The following is a 12,193-nucleotide window of genomic DNA, read 5'->3' on the forward strand; positions in this document are numbered from 1 at the left end:
GGTCCCCATTAAAAGTGAATATCTTTAAATATTAATTAAATACTACATGTTATGCAATAGTAATAATTCTTATGCATGCAAAATCTGCCCCGGGGAAGTGATTTTTGTGCCTACACATGCAACTTACTTTCACATAAGGAATTGCACAGTAATGGCCTGTTGGCTCCTTATGCATCAGAGCACTGGAAACTACACAATCGCACCACCTTTTGATGTAAGCAAAACGCAGCTTGCAAAGTAGCCACTAATTGGTTATTACGTTACAATTCTGGGGTGATAATTTCTCATGTGGATAGACTTTTATTTAATAGGAATAATTACAACTGCCAATGTACCAGAGGGGACTCAAGATGAAGAGGCATATGAAAACGGGTTATGAAATGGATGGGGCACTTCATGGTTGGAATTTTAGCGGTGTCAATGCCTCATTTTACTTGTTGGAAGGGCCTGCCAATGGGCTAATAATTGGGTCCCACTGAGTATTTTGATTACTAATGGTTGTTCTGTGTCCCACTCCAAGTATACACACTAGGTATAAATGCAACCAGGCAAGTTAATATCACCAAATTACATAAATAGAACACTCCATAGCATTGGGTTGGTTAGGAAGATCAAATACTGAATTAATGTGTTGTGCCTAAGCTGGAGACTGTTGTGTCAATTGGTTTCTTATAAAATCATATGAACCAAAGATCTAGATTTCCAAAACTGGTTTAAGTATTTGACTCCATGATGTAGCTAGACGCTAAAGCTTTGTAAAGTTCTGAAATTCAGGACTGTTTCTGTTAGCCTATTTGGACTGATCACTATGAAGATTGGATACGATTTTATGAAGGCAGTAGGTTGAAATCTGCTTAATTTCATAGATGTATAGTCCAGACTAACTGTGATCAAATGTATATGCAAAATGGTTTATGTTAATGTTTACTAAATGGTCCCACACAAGCAAACAGCTGTGTTTAAAGGGATCCTGTCATCAGAAAACATGTTTTTTTAAAAACGCATCAGATAATAGTACTACTCCAGCAGAATTCTGCACTGAAATCCATTTCTCAAATGAGCAAGCAGATTTTTTTATATTCAATTTTGAAATCTGACATGGGGCTAGACATTTTGTCAATTTCCCAGCTGCCCCTGGTCATGTAACTTGTGCCTGCACTTTAGGAGAGAAATGCTTTCTGGCAGGCTGCTGTTTTTCCTTCTCAATGTAACTGAATGTGTCTCAGTGGGACATGGGTTTTTACTATTGAGTGTTGTTCTTAGATCTACCAGACAGCTGTTATCTTGTGTTAGGGAGCTGCTATCTGGTTACCTTCCCATTGTTCTTTTGTTTGGCTGCTGGGGGGGGGAAGGGAGGGTGTGATATCACTCCAACTTGCAGTACAGCAGTAAAGAGTGATTGAGGTTTATCAAAGCACAAGTCACATGACCTGGGGCAGCTGGGAAATTGACAATATGTCTAGCCCCATGTCAGATTTCAAAATTGAATATAAAAAAATCTGTTTGCTCTTTTGAGAAATGGATTTCAGCGCAAAATTCTGCTGGAGCAGCACTATTAACTGATTCATTTTGAAAAAAATTTTTTTTCCCATGACAGTATCCCTTTAAGTAACTTGTTATTAGAAGAGAAGTATATAAACAGCACAAGGGTCTTTTCCCCGAAACCTCATAACCTACTACAGGAATGTCAACCATCTATCCCTGTTAAATCCCTTTTTAAATTGGAACTTGAAATATTTCTATCCTTTGGATGAGATATTTTTGGAGGGACTTAATAAGATATGCCAAGGTCTGCAGGAGTTTCCATTCAGATAAAGTTTATAGTGGTCTAGTAGAGTGCTTACATTTACAGTATAGCTATATAATTAGGAATGCACCGAATCCATTATTTTGGATTCGGCCGAATCCATCTTGGAAGATTCAGCCGAATCCCGAACTGAATCCTAATTTGCATATGCAAATTAGGGGTGGGGAAGGAAAATGTGGAAAAAATTGGTTTACTTCCTTATTTTGTAACAAAAAGTCATGTGGAATCCCGCCCTCCCCACAATTTGCATATGCAAATAAGGATTTGGATTCGGTTCGGCCAGGCACAAGGATTCGGCCGAATCCAAATCCTGCTGAAAACGGACGAATCCTGAACCGAATCCTTGATTCCATGCATCCCTATATAATACAAAAAAGCCATCAATATCTTGTAAATTATATCCTTATAAACGGTGACTAGTGATGTAATTTTAGTCACATGACTCACTAATACTTGTGTATTATAATAAATAAATAAAGTACCCTTGTTGGAAAATATGAGGATATTAGACGTAACCTCGGAGTTTCATGACCTGTATAAAAGCACTCGGCCTTCAGACTCGTGTTTTTATATGGTCATGAGACACCTCGTAACTAATAATAATGGTTAACTCTTTAAGCTAACCCAGTAGTAAAACGTTGCCTGTTGAAAGTAATGGGTTGGAGGTCTGTAAAGATACATATGGCTCAGTTGTAAGTGACTAAATCTGGCCATAGATACAGAGGTCTGCTCTTCTGGCGAAGTTGCCAGACAAGCAGATCTACCCCTAATATGCCCTCCTTGAGATAGGTGATATCGGACTGATCCATTTTTGGCCTCTAGGGACAGATATTGATTGGGGAAGGCCGTCAGGGGGCCCCATACACTGCCCAATCTGTTGGCAGCTTATATCTGCCCGTGTATGGGGATATGTTTAAGCACAGTCAATGTGAATGAGGCTCCACGATGGAATACATACTCAATTACTTAGTCTCCCTTCTTTTCATCAGGTATGGTACCAGTGGATTAGAGGAAAGCTGATGTAATTCTAATATTTTAATAGATTATGATCTCAGGCCTTTAAAGTTTGACATATGTTGTGGGCAAGTTAATTGCAGGTTTGTTAAGGGATCATATTCAAGACTATATTCTGGAGATTGGTCTTATAAATAGTGTTTAGTCATGTCTTTAGTAAGGACAGATCATGTCAAGATTAACTGCTTTCATGATGCAGTGAGTAGGAACTTGTACAGTGTAATTGCAATAGAAGTAGGGATGCACCGAATCCAGGATTCGGCCTTTTTCAGCAGGAATCTGATTCGGCCGAACCGAATCTGAACCTTAATTTACATATGCAAATTAGGGGCGGGAAATCGCGTGACCTTTTGTCACAAAACAAGGAAGTAAAAAAATGTTTTCCCCTTCCCACCCCTAATTTGCATATGCAATTAGGATCCGGTTCGGTATTCGGCCGAATCTTTTGCGAAGGATTCGGGGGTTCGGGCGAATCCAAAATAGTTGATTCGGTGCATCCCTAAATAGAAGTGATTTACTTGGATTTTTCCAAAGTTTTTGATGCAGTGCCATAGTTTGCCTTATAAATTAAGGTCTTTTTGTCTTAGTAATCTTGTTTGTACATGAATAGAAAACTGGCTAAAGGATCATGTACAGAGGGTGGTTATTAATGGTACATTCTCTACTTGGAGTACGGTTCTGTATTTGGTTCTCTTTTCAGTTTGCTCATAAATGACTCGGAAGAGGTCATCATAAGCAATGTATCCATGTGAGTCAATGACACAAATATGCAAATAATTCTATCCAGGATGTGGCATCTTTGCTGGGGGATAGGGAGAAACTGGCCTTCTGGGCAACTAAGTGGCAGATGAGATTCGATGTTTATAAAGGTAAATTAACGCATGTAGAGATGTAAAAATATGCACGTATAACGTTAATGAGACTTCTTTAGGCAAGCCCTTGATGGAGACGGACCTGGGCTGGTTAATAGATTTAGCTTTAGCAAGCAATGCTAGTCAGCAGCTGGGTATAGCTATATGGGAGGAGAGATCATCCTTCCATTTTACAAAGTACTGGAAAGGCCCCATTTTGAATATGCCATGGCATTTTGTACATTGCAAAAGAGGTGCTTAAAGAAAGGAACAGTGTAAATAGATAGATAGATAGATAGATAGATAGATAGATAGATAGATAGATAGATAGATAGATAGATAGATAGATAGATAGATAGATAGATTGTACAAATGTTTTCAATATAGGCAAAAATGTAATATATAAAGGCTGGTGTGAACAGATGTCAAAAGTAATAGCCAGAACCCAGCTTCATCCTCTGCAGCTCTCTAACATGTTGTTAGTCAGCGACTTAACTGCTCAGTTAGTTTGTGAGCACACAGGTCAGGATCAAAAGCAAATGAATTGAACAGTTATGTTCCATGTGACCTCTGCCAATGGTGCAAACCATTTAAGGAAGACGGAGCAAGGGTACTATACAGTATATATCATTATGATGCATCTTTGTGTCATTTTTGATTAATCAAATTTAAATCTAACCAATACATTTTTGTATGTGCTAATTTAATTGTTTTTTCCATAAGCCTGTGCTTGAAAGGAGGCACAATAAAACATATAAATATTCCTTTAGGCTTTAGGTTAGAAAAAAAGGGCCCACGGTTTTCTTATACTAAAGTAACCAACCCCACATTAGACATTCCCAGGACTAAAATGAAACATTCAGTGATAAATTGCCATTAGGAAGTGGAAGCTAGGAACTTCATATTTAGAGAATCTGTTGTTGTTACTGTCTATGGGGAAAGATCCGTAACTCATACAAGACAATACCATGAAGAAAGCAATATGTGATTAGAGCAAGCTACTTAATCACTTCCAAACAGTGGAAAAAACATTTTCGAAGGTTATTTCACTTTCATAAAGGCAAGTCGTTATTGTTACAGTGAAATTGCTTGTGACACTCGCCTGATTGGTTTATGTTCTTAACGGCAAAACTTCCCTGGTATCCCTTCTTTAAATAGTCCATGGATTATAAACTGATTAGCTAAGCCTTTTTCATGCAGTCACTGTCCTTTGTTGGGGTTTGGAGTGAAGGCTATATGGTACATATTGTAGCTTCTTTTAAAACAGACATGAGATCTGTGCCATGAACCAAAGTGTAATGTTTAATTAAATACTGCAGAATTTTAACACAGAAATTAATTTGCATTGACCTACCATTTAGTTTTCTTTTATACATGCAGAAATATATTCTTTGATGCACAGATTTTATTGCAGAGAGTGTGTTTTCAGACCCACTGTGTACAGCCATCTTTTATCTGTTTGCTAAGCAAAATTCCAAGTGGTGTATTGTACTCAGTAAAGTCTCAGGTCATACGGTACATATTAAAGGGGTTGTTTGACTTATCTTTTAGTATGATGTAAAGAGTGATATCCTGAGACAATTTGTAATTGGTTTTCATTATTTATAATTTGTGGTTTTTGAGTTTAGCATTTATTCAGCAGCTCAATATAGAAATATTGCAGCACTTTGTGAAAAGGTGAATTTATTCTGGTAACATTTTGGACATTATCTTAAGGTGCCCATACACGGATAGATCTGCTCGTTTGGCGATGTCGCCAAACGAGCGGATCTCCCTCCGATATGCCCACCTTGAGGTGGGCAATATCTGGCTGATCCGATCGTGGGCCCTAGGGTCCAACGATCGGATCCTAGCGAACACAAACGGGCGGTCGGATCACGGGACCACATCAACGAACTGATGCGGCCGCGATCTGACGGGATTTTTAATCCCATCCGATCGGCCAGATCTCGATCGGCGAAGCCCGTCGGGGGCCCCCATACACAGGTCAATAAGCTGCCGACTCGGTTTCCTTTGAGATTCTGTTGCAGAAGCAATTCTATAAAGGAGTAACTAAAACACTAAATTTCAGACGTGCAAACTTTGACAGTATAAGGGCATCTCTGCAACATATTAAGTGGGAAATACTTTTCACAGGGTTAAACACAGAACAAAAATGGGAAGTCTTTAAAATGCTGCTTAATAAATATACTTGTCAGTATATTCCACTTGTAAGCAAGGAACGTCGTTGCAAAGCAAAACCTTTTTGGTTCAATAGAAGCGTTGGTGTTGAGGTGGGTAAGAAAAGACGTGCTTTTAAGGCTTTCAAGTTAGCTGGTACAGCCGAAACATTTATAAGGTACAAGGAGGCCAATAAATCATGCAAAGAAGCTATAAGGCAAGCTAAAATTGCTATAGAAAAGGATATTGCAGCAAGCAGTAAAAAAAATCCAAAATTATTTTTTAAATATGTCAATAGTAAAAAAATGAAGCAGGAAGGGGTGGGACCCTTATTATCAGAGGGGGGTCAGCTGGTTGATGAAAACAAAATAAAAGCGCAGATTCTGAACTCGTATTTTTCATCTGTCTACACAAATGAAGAACCAGTAAGTGAAGGTTTCCTTCTTAACACTCCCAATTCTAGTAATACAACTAATGATGCATGGTTCACACATGAAGAAATTCAAAAGAGACTTGAACATGTTAAGATTAACAAAGGTCCAGGGCCAGATGGTATTCATCCCAGGGTAATTAGCAAACTTAGCTCTGTGATTGCCAAACCTCTTTACTTAATTTTTCAGGATTCATTGAGATCTGGCATAGTGCCGAGAGACTGGCGAATTGCTAATGTGGTGCCTCTATTCAACAAAGGATCCCGTTCTCAGCCTCAAAACTATAGGCCAGTTAGTCTGACGTCAGTATTAGGAAAGCTTTTCGAAGGGTTAATAAAGGATAAGATACTGGACTTCATAGCAAATCATAATACTATGAGTTTGTGCCAGCACGGTTTTATGCGTAATAGATCTTGCCAGACTAACTTCTTCTTTTTACGAGAATGTAAGTAGAGACCTCGATTCTGGGATGGCAGTGGATGTGATTTACTTAGACTTTGCTAAAGCATTTGATACAGTGCCACACAAAAGGTTACTGGTTAAATTAAGGAATGTTGGCCTGGAACATAGTATTTGTACCTGGATAGAGAACTGGCTAAAAGATAGACTACAAAGAGTGGTGGTAAATGGAACATTTTCTAATTGGACCAGTGTTGTTAGTGGAGTACCACAGGGCTCTGTACTAGGTCCCTTGCTTTTCAACTTGTTTATTAATGACCTGGAGGTGGGCATTGAAAGTACTGTTTCTATTTTTGCAGATGATACTAAATTGTGCAGAACTATAGGTTCCATGCAGGATGCTGCCACTTTGCAAAGTGATCTGTCTAAACTGGAAAACTGGGCAGCAAACTGGAAAATGAGGTTCAACGTTGATAAATGCAAGGTTATGCACTTTGGCAAAAATAATATAAATGCAAGTTATACACTAAATGGCAATGTGTTGGGAGTTTCCTTAAATGAAAAGGATCTAGGGGTCTTTGTAGATAACACGTTGTCTAATTCTGGGCAGTGTCATTCTGTGGCTACTAAAGTAAATAAAGTTCTGTCTTGCATAAAAAAGGGCATTAACTCAAGGGATGAAAACATAATTATGCCTCTTTATAGGTCCCTGGTGAGGCCTCATCTGGAGTATGCAGTTCAGTTTTGGACTCCAGTCCTTAAGAGGGATATAAATGAGCTGGAGAGAGTGCAGAGACGTGCAACTAAATTGGTTAGAGGGACAGAAGACTTAAATTATGAGGGTAGACTGTCAAGGTTGGGGTTGTTTTCTCTGGAAAAAAGGCGCTTGCGAGGGGACATGATTACACTTTACAAGTACATTAGAGGACATCATAGACAAATGGCAGGGGACCTTTATACCCATAAAGTGGATCACCGTACCAGAGGCCACCCCTTTAGACTAGAAGAAAAGAACTTTCATTTGAAGCAACGTAGAGGGTTCTTCACAGTCAGGACAGTGAGTTTGTGGAATGCACTGCCGGGTGATGTTGTGATGGCTGATTCAGTTAATGCCTTTAAGAATGGCTTGGATGATTTTTTGGACAGACATAATATCAAAGGCTATTGTAATACTAAACTCTATAGTTAGTATAGGTATGGGTATATAGAATTTTAATTAAAAGTAGGGATGGGTGTGTGTATGGATGCTGGGTTTTCATTTGGAGGGGTTGAACTTGATGGACTTTGTCTTTTTTCAACCCAATTTAACTATGTAACTATGTGTATGGCCACCTTTAGTCTTCTATATTTTTCTATATTGACTAGCTTTTTAATGACTGCCCTTTGTCTGACAGTAGGTGACCATATGCAGACAGATTTAAACTGCTGATTCAGCCACTTCGGCAAATTATCTGCTTGTGTATGGGGCCCACCAATGTGTCTGCTCAAATCATTTCTGGCCAAAAATTAGCAAGATAAAAAATGGACAGGTTTGATGACCCAATCAGAGGATGACGACGTTGGCACATGGATGTGGTCCTTCGCTAAATGTGGCCATACACATGGAAATCCACTCGTTTGGCGTATCTCTCCCTAATATGCCCACATTGAGGTGGGCGATATTGGGCGGATCCGATCGTGGGACCTAGGGCCCAACGTTCGGATCAGAATGGGCGCAATACGTGCGGTCGGATCAACGAACAGATGCAGCCACAATCCGATGAATTTCTTAGCCCTACCTGATTGACATCTGCCCAATTTTCAGCCAGATATCGATTGGGAAGCCCGTCGGAGGGCCCCACACACGAGCCAATAACCTACCGACTCAGTCTGTTGGCAGCTTTTCTCATCCCGTGTATGGGGGGCCTTAATAAGTCTTTGTAGGTCCCAATGGATGATGCAATCATTAGGGGATTTTTGCTCAAACTGTAGGTGGCTAAATCATACCCAGATGCACATTTGGTGACATACACAGTGAATCTGGCTGTGTATGGCCTCCACAAAGAATATGAAGTAGTCTTAAATCTGACCCTACAAGATACAAGCTGCTAAACCAGCTTTTCCAGAAAAAGTTAGCAGCTTATTGATCTATGTGTAGGGCCCTTAGAACAGCCTGCCTGACTGATATCTGCCCAAAAATTGTGCAAGATGGAAGAGGCCCACTACATAATACTGATGCTGTCCTTGCCAGACAGTTCTTAATGGGCCTTTTCTAGGATGAGCCTGATTTAGCCCAGCAAGTGGATGGTGACCTCAAACAAGCTTTTCATTACGGTTACAGCTAACTTAAAGGGGTTTGATTTAACTTTTAGTATGATGTAGAGAGTTATATTGAGACAATTTGGTTTTCGTTTTGTATTTGTGGTTTTTGAGTTATTTAGCTTTTTATTCAGCAGCTCTCCAGTTTGCAATGTTAGTAATCTGGTCGCTAGGTTACAAATTACCCTAGCAACCATGCACTAATTTAAACAAGAGACTGGAATCGGAGCTGGAGAGGCTTAAATAGAAAAAATAGCAATAACAAATAAATTGTAACCTTACAGAGCATTTGTTCTTTAGATGGGGTCAGTGACCCCCATTTGAAAGCTGTAAAGTTTCAGAAGTCGGCAAATAATTAAAAATAATGAAGACCAATTGGAAAGTTGCTTCGAATTTGCCATTCTATAAAATACTAACACTTAACTTAAAGGTGAACCACTCCTTTAAGAAACATGCAGCCTTCCAGTTTCAGGAATCATAGTTTAATAAAAAAAAAAAGTCAAATTTAGTTCAAAATCTATTCAATGAATGGCAAGAATTACATATTTCATAGACCTTAGTAACTATGTTCATAAAAGGCAATCCAAACAAATCATATTTAAGGCTTTTAATGTAAAAGAAAAAGTTACAAGAAAACAATCTTTTGGCTCTCTGCTAATTAAAGCCTCACCATTGTTTAAACCCCGACTGATGCTAAATATGCCAATGATACTATTGTTATATACTGAAATAGATCTTTTATACAGTTATGAAGGGGATACTTTTTTTCTGTAAAGGTTCATGGTCATTCCATATTTCTTTCTGGGAACAAAGAGGGAAGAATAGAGTATAGTATCTAGAGAAAAAAAGAATATGAGAATAAAGAGGTTGAGTGAGGAGAGGAGGTATAAAAGTTTAGAAAGTGGGCCCCTAGCATCCCAGTCCGATACGGACTATGATAGGGGTAGTAAGAAAAGAGAAGAAAGTGGACATGGGGCAAGTCTGGGCTGCACATTAGTAAGGAACAATGGCTAGTTCTTATAACAATTTTAAAAGGCCACTATAATTAGTAAAAAAAGTTCCGCTGTAGGGCAGGAAAACAGCTTTATCAACATCCATTATTAATTGCTACCTTGTTTTAATTTATGAAAGCCTTGTTGGTCAATCCAGTTTTCAAAATAACCAATTTCTTCGATTTATAATGATATTTATAATAACTCTCAACACTTAAAAAAAACCTCAAACATTAGAAATGGCTCTTATGAATTTGGGTCATCGTGGCTTTTTACCCTGGAAAATGGCACTGCCCTGGCTCCTCAAAGGGCTTTAAAAAAATGCATGCAGGCAGATATTTGCAAAAATGGGCATTTTCAAAAAGGACATACTGACCCCAATTCAAATTTTTCATTAAGAGATTTGTGGAAATTTGCGATTTTCATTGTGATAGCCACAAAGGAGATTAGTCACAAATACTATATGGGCAATTTTTCATAAATGTGCCCATGTTGTACCTGCTATGGAGATTATTGTTTATGGACCTGGCTTTGCATCATGTCCCTGATCATGCCCCCTATTGTTAGACTGCGTCCCTTTCAAGCCTCAGTGTTCCCTGTAAGCCGTGTATGGACACTGGTGCATAACTTGCATGTGAAATGACCATTACACCCAGTCTTTTGTGCGGTGCATATCATTTATACAAACTGTGCAACCAAGACCATTAGATTTCAAGCAATAAAAGCTTTTAATTTGACAAAACGTAATACAAGAAGGCTTAATTCTTGGGCTTAGAGGTTATTCTTTGAAATAAACAGCATCATTTATTTTTGATAAAATGGCATGAAATTTTTTTTTTTAAAGGAACAGTTCAGTGTAAAACCAAACTGGGTAAACAGTCAGACTGTGCAAAATATAAAATGTTTCTAATATAGTTAGTTAGACAAAAATGTCATGTATAAAGATTGGAGTGACTGGATGTCTAAGAGAACATAACTTTCTGCTTTTCAGCTCTATAACTGAGTTAGTCAGCAACTTTAAGTGGGGGGGCACATGGTACATATCTGTTCAGTGAGTTTGCAATTGATCCTCAGCATTCAGCTCAGATTCAAAAGCAACAGATATGTCCCATGTGGCCCTCCCTCAAGTCACCGATTGGTTACTGCCTGGTAACCAATCAGTGGAAACCAAGAGAGCTGCAAAGCAGAAAGTAGAACTCTGTTCTGTTACACATTCTGTTAAACATCCAGTCACTCCAGCCTTTATACATTACATTTTTGGCTTTATTGAAAAGATTTTTTTATTTTACGCAGTCTATTTACCCAGTTTTTATTTTTACACGGAACTGTTCCTTTAAGGGAATATGGACTAAAATATAGATAGAACATTACTTGTAGACAGTTACCCAGACAGAGGCCGCTTAGCCATGGCTAAAACTGCAAAATGAGCCATTAATAGGAGCTTGAGGTCAAAAGCAAAACTATAAATAAATATAAATTTAGCTCTTCATACTTCCGCTATAAATAGAGAAAAACTAAATCCAGTATAGTGGCCCTTTAAGAAGGGCCAGTATCACTTGCAAGACATTCTCCAGCCAATTCACTTGAACCTTTTGGATAATCACACAGGCTGCGTGTCTGTTAGAAACCTTCTGGCAGATGTATATATAACAGAATATCGCTGTTTATTAAACACATAGGTCAGAGCTGAAAGACAATAAAAACATACAATTAGAAAATATAAAATATCCAGGCATGAAGCAAATCGTGAAAATTGATTGTCCTAAACACTGTTCCTGCACAAATTTACCAGTTGATCAGATTTAGAACAGAACGGGCATTTATTAGCCCAAAATACTGTTACAGTAGAATAAAAGCTTAGGCCAATGTAAGCACTTTGATAGGGTAAAAATAAAGACGTAAAAATGTATGTGAAAAGGGAGATCACTGGCTTCCATACATTTACATTTATAAATAACGTTTGCTGTTCAGTATACACCACAAGACACTCCGATGCCTAAATCATACAGTTTGCGCCCTGCATACCAGTAATTGTCCACGAGGCATCACAGATATAATCAGTGGCAGTTGTTCCACTTATTTTGAAAAGGACTGCTTGGTAGGCGATACAGGTATACGGTTTTACAGAATGCTCTGAATTACGGGAAGGCCATCTCCTGTAGAGTTCATTATAATCAAATAATTATAATTTAAAAAAAAATAATAATTACTATCAGCTACCTAGTGAATGGTAATATGGTA

This window comes from Xenopus laevis, chromosome 2L (genome assembly GCF_017654675.1).
Source record: "Xenopus laevis strain J_2021 chromosome 2L, Xenopus_laevis_v10.1, whole genome shotgun sequence".
NCBI classification, from domain to species: domain Eukaryota; kingdom Metazoa; phylum Chordata; class Amphibia; order Anura; family Pipidae; genus Xenopus; species Xenopus laevis.